The sequence below is a fragment of the Rhinoraja longicauda genome, chromosome 4, assembly GCF_053455715.1.
Source record: "Rhinoraja longicauda isolate Sanriku21f chromosome 4, sRhiLon1.1, whole genome shotgun sequence".
Classification (NCBI taxonomy): domain Eukaryota; kingdom Metazoa; phylum Chordata; class Chondrichthyes; order Rajiformes; family Arhynchobatidae; genus Rhinoraja; species Rhinoraja longicauda.
Window position 1 is genome coordinate 73,807,954 of NC_135956.1, and position 8,623 is coordinate 73,816,576.

At 41.1% G+C, this 8,623-nt stretch overlaps 1 protein-coding gene across 5 annotated transcripts in view; it reads right to left on the reverse strand.

The window, feature by feature from the left end:
• LOC144592874 (tyrosine-protein phosphatase non-receptor type 1-like) overlaps positions 1–8,623 on the reverse strand; it is a 55,521-nt gene that overhangs the window by 45,662 nt on the left and 1,236 nt on the right. The gene's annotated exons all lie outside the window — the stretch shown is intronic.

The following is an 8,623-nucleotide window of genomic DNA, read 5'->3' on the forward strand; positions in this document are numbered from 1 at the left end:
GGTAAAACTGCCAAATGTTGGATGAGGAACATTTTCTGATATTGGATATTCGGAATTCCTCAGAAACATCCCAAAACAGTTTACATCCCATGAATTACTTTTGAAAGACAGTCATTGTTACAAAAATGAACACAACACCCACTTTATTCACAAACAGCAATAATAAACTAACTTGTATTTTATATCAGCTACAATGTACTGAACATTAAATTCAAGGCACACATTTAAAGTTCATACAAGGTAGCTTGTATACAATTAACACATGAACCTATTACTATATGTGACAAATGCAATATGTAATGCGTACATATTGGTACCGGTTACTAGGCTGGGGGCTCTGCAGCAGCCAAGGGATAGCATAAGTCAGGCGCCACTGGAGGCCTCAGAGGCCAAGTGGGGTGATCATGCACAGCCTGCAATGGCATGGAGCGGCGGAGCAGCAGTGGAGGGCATCAACAGCATCACCAGGCCATGCCAACCCCATCAGGAAAACAGGCATTTACAGTCAAGACTGGATACTTTTTAGAAATTGAAACTTAAAGGACAGAAAATGAAACGTGGCAGCTCTTTGTTTGATCAATTGAAAGATACAGCACCAAGTCCACACAGACTACCAATCACCTCTTCGCAATAGATCTACATTATCCCACTTTTGCATCCATTCCATACCCAGTAGCGGCAATTTACAGAGGTTCATTAACCAACAAACCTTCATTTCTTTGGGACATGGGAAAAAAGCACCTGGAGAAAACCCTCTCGGTCACAGGGAGAATGTGCAAACTCCACACAGATAGCACCCAAAGTCAGGATTTAACCCAAGACTCTTCTGCTGTGAGGCAGCTGCTCTATCAACTTTGTGCACTGTCTCAGTGCAATCTATCATTCTTACACTACAATCGCTGCACTTTTGTACTTATACATAATTGTGCCTATGTCTACTGTGATTTTACCCTATTGTATACAGAAATAGGAATTTTACTATATCTACGTACATTTGACAATAAAGTACCATTGAACATGCTCCTTTTAACACATTACATATGCCATTATTATGGGATGCATTGAAAGCCATAATACAATATTTATTCCCTTCTAAGTTCATGGATACAAATAAATGGTTAAAAAACACAACATATGCATACTATCTAATAAGTAATGCATTTTATGAAGTGACTTCATTATGTTTCAGGGCACAACTCAAAAGGTATATAAATGAAGGGTATCCTGTGATATAATCATAAAAATGCTATACGGACAGATCATTTTGCTCAACCAGTCCATGTATCTTTATCCAATCTACTATCTTCATATACACCATTCAATTCATCAACTGCAGTGTATCTGATTAAATACAACCTGGACTTAGAAGTTCTGCCATTACTCTTGCAAATCTTTAAACTTAAAGCAGGATTGCCTGTAATCCATAACAAAGTATCCCATCTTCTGTACTCAGTACCTCAACCAATGCAGGCGAGTGTGTCAATATGCCTATTACACCATCCTAGCTACTTGTGCCGCCAGGTACCACATATTCCCTCATCAGCCCTTGCCTTGCAAAATAAATGCAAATAAATCCAAATCTCTCAGAATCCCTTCCAATAACATTCACACCACTGATGCAAGTATCATTGGTCTATAGTTCCCTGGCTTATTCCTACTGCCCTTCTTAAATAAACACATTATCTTTCCTTCAGTCTTCTGGAACTTAACCAGTGGCTAACAAATTTTCAAAAATCTCTAAGAAGGTCCCAGCAATTTCCTCTCTTGCTTCCCAGAACATCCTTGGATGCATTTGGTCAGGCTCCAGGGATTTATCCACCTTTATGAGTTTCAATACCTCCATCGTATTGTTGATCTGCTCCAGAATACTACTCCTCTGAACTCTTACCAGCCTTGTCTTTCACTCTGGCAGGAACATGCAGGCCTGAACCTTTCTTGTCTCCATTTTAAAATGATTCTACTTGCCGGATGCCCTTTTACATGGAAACAGCCTCTCACAATCAACTTTTGAGTGTTCTTGCCAGATACCATTGAAGTTAATCTTCCCCCAATTTAACACTTCAACTTGAGGACTAGTTCTATCGCCTTCCATGAACATCTTGAAAATAATAGAATTATGATGGTTGGCGTTAAAATGCTCACCCACCGACATGTCAACCATTTGCCCCTCCGCTGTTCTTAAGAGGAGGTCAGGTTGATCCCCGTCTCTAGTCAGGGTATTTACATATTACTCCAGAAATTTACCTGGTCAGTCCTGACCATCCCTCAACCATATTTCCATAATATCTATAACATCCGTACTCCAAAGACGTACGGGTATGTAGGTTAATTTGACTGGGTAAATGTAAAAAAATTGTCCCTAGTGTGTGTAGGATAGTGTTAATGTGCGGGGATCGCTGGGAGGCGCGGACTTGGTGGGCCGAAAAGGCCTGTTTCCGCGCTGTATATACATGATATGATATGATCACAAACCCAGGTGCCAATCCATGCTTTGAGTTTGTCTGTTTTACTGACGAGGCTTCTTGCATTAAAGTAATTGTACTGTAGCCTATCAGACCTTCCATGATTCGCCATGTCCCTGCCTGGCCTGCCCACTGACCTGCTCGCTTTCACCTCAATATCTGCCTCATCTTTCTCTGCCATTTGCACTGTTAAATCACAAAGCTCAACTTGAAAATGTATTCCTTCATGTCTAAATTACCCAGCCCAAGTATGCAACTCCTCAATATCGGCCAAATTATTTTCATTTGTGCTTTAAAATTGTAATTACTATGCTTCAATCAACCCTCAACCCGCTAAACATAAGGTAATACAAGCCAGGTTTATACCATCTGTCCTCAGGATTAATGAATTTTATAAAGGCTTTTATGCCTTAAATCATGTGCAAATCTCCATGGTTGGTGCATCTTTCCTGAGGTTAAGAATCCACAAGTAACTACTGTATTCCAGATGTGACCAATTATATTCAAAACCAAAAGAATGACTTGCAACATAGTGCAACAAAAAACAGTAACTCATTAGCATTCTACACAAGGTTTTTGTAACTACTCCTACCTACCCTGCAAGAAAGTTCTTCCTTGTGAGACAGTAACCAAAAGAGAAACCATTCATTCATTCATCTGGTGCTTAGTTCTTCAGTTCTTGTACCAGACAGCAGACTCCAATTTTCTACAACTGTTCAGTTTCATTTCTGAGGATCTGGGGACTGATCAGCACAATTCTGTTTCCATGTTTTTTTATATTTCAGTTTCATATCCAACTCAAAAAAGCTGAAATATTTAAATTGTCTTTAATTAATATTTGGATTTGTCAGGTGCACTTCACGGTTAGGTAGGATACCTACATTTTTTAATTTGTGTGAATTTGGTATTCAATGAACAATAAAAAAACACCAATGCAATCTGCCTTTGGCCGACCATTTTGCAAATAAAGGTGAAAGCATGTGCATTAGCTGCACAAATCTGCATTTTGGTATGACATGCCGACAATTGTGTTAATTTTTTTCATTTTTTAATTCAACGGTTTGAACTGTGATTAGCCACATTGTCTGAAGAAGGGTCTTGACCCAAAATGTCACCCATTCCTTCTCTTCAGAGATACTGCCTGTCTCGCTGAGTTACTCCAGCATTTTGTGTCTATCTTAAAGAGATTTTGGACATGGGTCCTCGAGGGACCTAAAGAAATGTATTCAAATGCAATATTTAAAGATGATGTGGCTCAATATGGATGATAGGCAAGTAAAAATTGATGAAGGATAAGATAGAGTGTTTTTCAACAAATTTTGCATTACATGGCTGATGGGAAACTGGGTAGAAAAAATATGCAGTTCCTTCTTACACAAAATAGTCAGCAGGATTACAGAGTTCTTTCAGGGAAGGAAATAGAATTCAAAATGTAATCATAAGCTGCCAATGATAGAAATCGCAAATCAAAAGCTAAAACTTTGGAAACACTCAGGTCAGACAACATTTGTGGAAAGAGAAATAGTTAATATTTCAGATCAAAGATCATTTATCAGGACAGGCAATATGACAACACAAATTAGTTTTGTTGCAGAGGGGATTGGGGAGAAGTACATAATATAAAGGGAAGATAATTGCTAAAATGATGTTAGGATTCCTCAGATAACCAAGAACGTCAATCAGTTTGTATTAGACGTTAGTATAATACGATGGTAATCTGTCCCTTGTAATAGAGCCAAAGACATTCAGAAGGGGGGGTTGGGGGAAGAGAGAGTTAAAGAGGTGATAGAGATGGTTCAAGGGAATTGAGGACAGGGTGGAGGTTAGTGGTGAAGTTAATAAAATCAATGAGACCTATGTGGGTGCAGGAGGCAGCCCCAATGCAGTCTTCAATGTAATGGAGAAAGAGTTGGAGAAAGGTGCCGGGATACATTTGGAACATAGCGTTCAATGGAACCAACGAAAAGACAGATATAGCTGATGGCTATGCGAAAAACCATGGCTAAACGCTTAAAATGATGTGAGAAGAACCCAATGAAAAGTTGTTCAGAGTGAGGACATGTCGCTCGGTAGAGGAGAATGGAGTCCAGAGCATTTGAAACCTGAAAACAAGAGAAGCAACAGCTTCTGGAAATGGCTAGCAGATCACACTATTAATTCACAAAATGCTGGAGTAACTCAGCAGGTCAGGCAGCATCTCAGGAGAGATGGAATGGGTGACTTTTCGGGTCGAGACCCTTCTTCAGTCTGAAGAAGGGTCTCGACCCGAAACGTCATCCATTCCTTCGAGTCTGAAGAAGGGTCTCTACCCGAAACGTCACCCATTCCTTCTCTCCTGAGATGCTGCCTGACCTGCTGAGTTACTCTAGCATTTTGTGAATAAATACCTTCGATTTGTACCAGCATCTGCAGTTATTTTCTTATACTAGCAGATCAGACTAGATCAGCAGACGGAAAACAGCCATAATACATACAGATAACGTCGTGTCAGAAATGGACCAGTTCTGAGATAATGATATTGAACCTCTGTTGAAATCTAATGTTTAAAGGATGGAATTCCACAACAAATGAAAATCAAAGAAAAATGCAGAAACCCGAAATAAAAACAGAATAAAAGTTGGAAATTCTAAGCAGGTTAGGCAGCACATGTGGAAAGAAGGTTAACATTCCAGGTTCAAAACCCTTTATCAGACCACAATCTTAGACCAAAAACAGCAATAAACGACAAAGTCACACAAGTAGAACGAGGGACAGGAAGATGAAGATTGTATTACCACAACAAAGAGTATTCCTAGCAGGAATGAAGGTGGAACAGCAATGGCAGGAATTTCTGGGCATAATCTGGAAGACGCAGGATCATTTCATTCCAAAGAGGGAGAAAGATTCTAAGGGGAGTAGGAGGAAACCGTGGCTGACAAGGGAAGTTAGGGATGGGAAACTTTCATATGACAACAGAAGGTAACAAAATGGGCAATACGGGCTGAAAAGATGAAGTATGAGAGGAAGCTGGCCAAGAATATAAAGAAGGACAGTAAAAGTTTCTTTAGATATGTTAAGAGAAAAAGAGTAGCAAAGTCAAATGTGGGTCCCTTGAAGGCAGACACGGGTGAAATTATTATGGGTAACAAGGAAATGGCAGAAGAGTTGAACAGGTACTTCGGATCTGTCTTCACTAAGGAAGACACAAACAATCTCCCAGATGTACTAGAGGACAGAGGATCTAGGGGGTAGAGGAACTGAAAGAAATTTGCATTAGGCAAGAAATAGTATTGGGTAGACTGATGGGACTGAAGGTTGATAAATCCCCAGGGCCTGATGGTCTGCATCCCAGGGTACTCAGGGAGGTGGCTCTGGAAATAGTGGACGCATTGGTGATCATTTTCCAATGTTCAATAGATTCAGGATCAGTTCCTGTGGATTGGAGGATAGCTAATGTTATCCCACTTTTCAAGAAAGGAGCGAGAGAGAGAAAACGGGGAACTACAGACCAGTTAGCCTGACTTCGGTGGTGGGAAAGATGCTGGAGTCAATTATTAAAGAGGTAATAACGGTGCATTTGGATAGCAGTAAAAGGATAAGTCCAAGTAATGTACGGGGATCACTGGGCGGCACGGACTTGGAGGGCCGAAAAGGCCTGTTTCCGGCTGTATGTATATGATATGATATGATAAGTCAGCATGGATTTATGAATGGGAAATCATGCTTGACTAATCTTCTGGAATTTTTTTGAGGATGTGACAAGTAAAATGGACGAGGGGGAGCCAGTGGATCTAGTGTATATAGACTTTCAGAAAGCCTTTAATAAGGTCCTACACGGGAGATTGGTGAGCAAAATTAGAGCACATGGTATTGGGGATAGGGTGTTGACATGGATAGAGAATTGCTTGGCAGACAGGAAGTAAAGGAGTAAACGGGTCCTTTTCAGAATGTCAGGCAGTGGCGAGTGGAGTGCCGCAAGGCTCGGTGTTGGGGCCGCAACTGTTTACCATATATATTAATGATTTGGATGAAGGAATTAGAAGTAACACTAGCAAGTTTGCGGATGACACAAAGCTGGATGGCAGTGTGAACTGCGAAGAGGATGCTTGGAGGTTGCAGGGTGACCTGGACAGGTTGAGTGAGTGGGCAGATGCGTGGCAGATGCAGTATAATATAGATAAATGAGATTATTCACTTTGGCGGCAAAAACAAGGAGGCAGATTATTATCTCAATGGTGTCAGGTTAGGTAAGGGGGCAGTGAAGAAAGCTAATGGCATGTTGGCCTACATAACGAGAGGATTTCAGTATCGGAGTAAAGAGGTTCTTCTGCAGTTGTATAGGGTCCTGGTAAGACCACATCTGGAGTATTGTGTACAGTTTTGGTCTCCTAATTTGTGGAAGGACATCCTTGTAATTGAGGCAGTGCAGCGTAGGTTCACGAGATTGATCCCTGGGATGGCCGGACTGTCATATGAGGAAAGATTGAAAAGACTAGGTTTGTATTCACTGGAGTTTAGAAGGATGAGAGGGGATCTTATAGAGACATATAAAGTTATAAAAGGACTGGACAAGCTAGGTGCAGGAAAAATGTTCCCAATGTTGGGCGAGTCCAGAACCAGGGGCCACAGTCTTAGAATGAAGGGGAGGCCATTTAAAACTGGAGTGAGAAGGAACTTTTTCACCCAGAATTGTGAATTTGTGGAATTCTCTGCCACAGAGGGCAGTGGAGGCCAAATCACATGATGGATTTAAGAGAGAATTAGATGGAGCTCTAGGGGCTAGTGGAATCAAGGGATATGGGGAGAAGGCAGGCACGGGTTATTGATTATGGATGATCAGCCATGATCACAATGAATGGCGGTGCTGGCTCGAATGGCCGAATGGCCTTCCCCTGCACCTATTTTCTATGTTTCTATGTAACATTGATACTCTTGTCTTACCTAGGAATGGCCAGGGCTGTTTAAGATAAATGAACTAATTTGGAAAATTCCAACATTTATCTGCACTGATGTGTATGGCATGAAGTAAAGACATGTAGGGTGTGCCACCATCGAGACACAGGTCCCCTGGGACCGGTGGACGGAGCAGGTATAGTGTTGCAATTCTTTTGAGCCCTAGACACTGAAAGAGAATAATCCTGCTCTATTATCGTACTTCAATCATTCCTTTCAGTAAAACGCATTATAGAGGGCGGAACAGCTGCCTCACAGTGCCAGAGACCCTGGATTGATCCTGGGGTGCTGTCCATGTGGAGTTTGCACGTTCTCCTTGTGACTACATGGGTTTCCCCAGGGGGCTATGGTTTTTTTCCACATCCCACAAATGTTCAGGTTTTGCAGTTAATTGTGTTGTGTAAAATTGCTTCCAGTGTGTAAGAACTGGATGCGAAAGGGGAATAACATAAATCCAATGCGAATGCGTAATCAGCAGTTGGTGTGAACTTGGTGGGACAAAGGATCTGTTTCCATCTTTAAAACTAAAAACTAGATTGTTATTTAGTTTAGCTCCAGGACACCAATATCCATAAACACACCTGCTTATGACATAAACAGAGCTCCAGCAGCTCAGAAATAAAAACAGAAAATGCTGGAAACAATCAGCAGGTTTGTGGTTTGTGGCCCAAGCCATGTTTATTGTAAATCATTCACATTATAAATACTGTGGAACAATATTCAGAGACATCCTACAGCCTGAACACGCCAAGAATTGCATGGGAGCAAGATGCATCAACATACTTCTGACATTAAATCTGATATGTTGTTCCCAAATTCTGCAATTGTTCTATGAGAAAGATATAGCAGAACAGTTGAGATTAATTCAAACATTAGATTCCTAGAATTTTTGGGGCTAATCAATTATTCTGCAAAGAGAAATGTTTTTTCCCTGTATAAACCACGAGAACCACACGTCTCAGTCAACACTATCGAAACGAAACAAAACAGGAGAACACATTGGCTCAGTGTTTAAATTCCAAGTGACATCACATAGAGAGAGAGACATGAGAAAGTGCAGGTGCTGGAATCAACATGCTGGGGTAACTCAGTGGGTCAGACAGCATGGGGGGGGGGGGGGGAATATACGACATTTTGGATCAGAAGAAAGAACTACAGATGCCGGTTTACAAACAAACTCACAATGTGTCAGTGTCATTCAATGGGTCAGGCAGTATCCTGGGACAAAT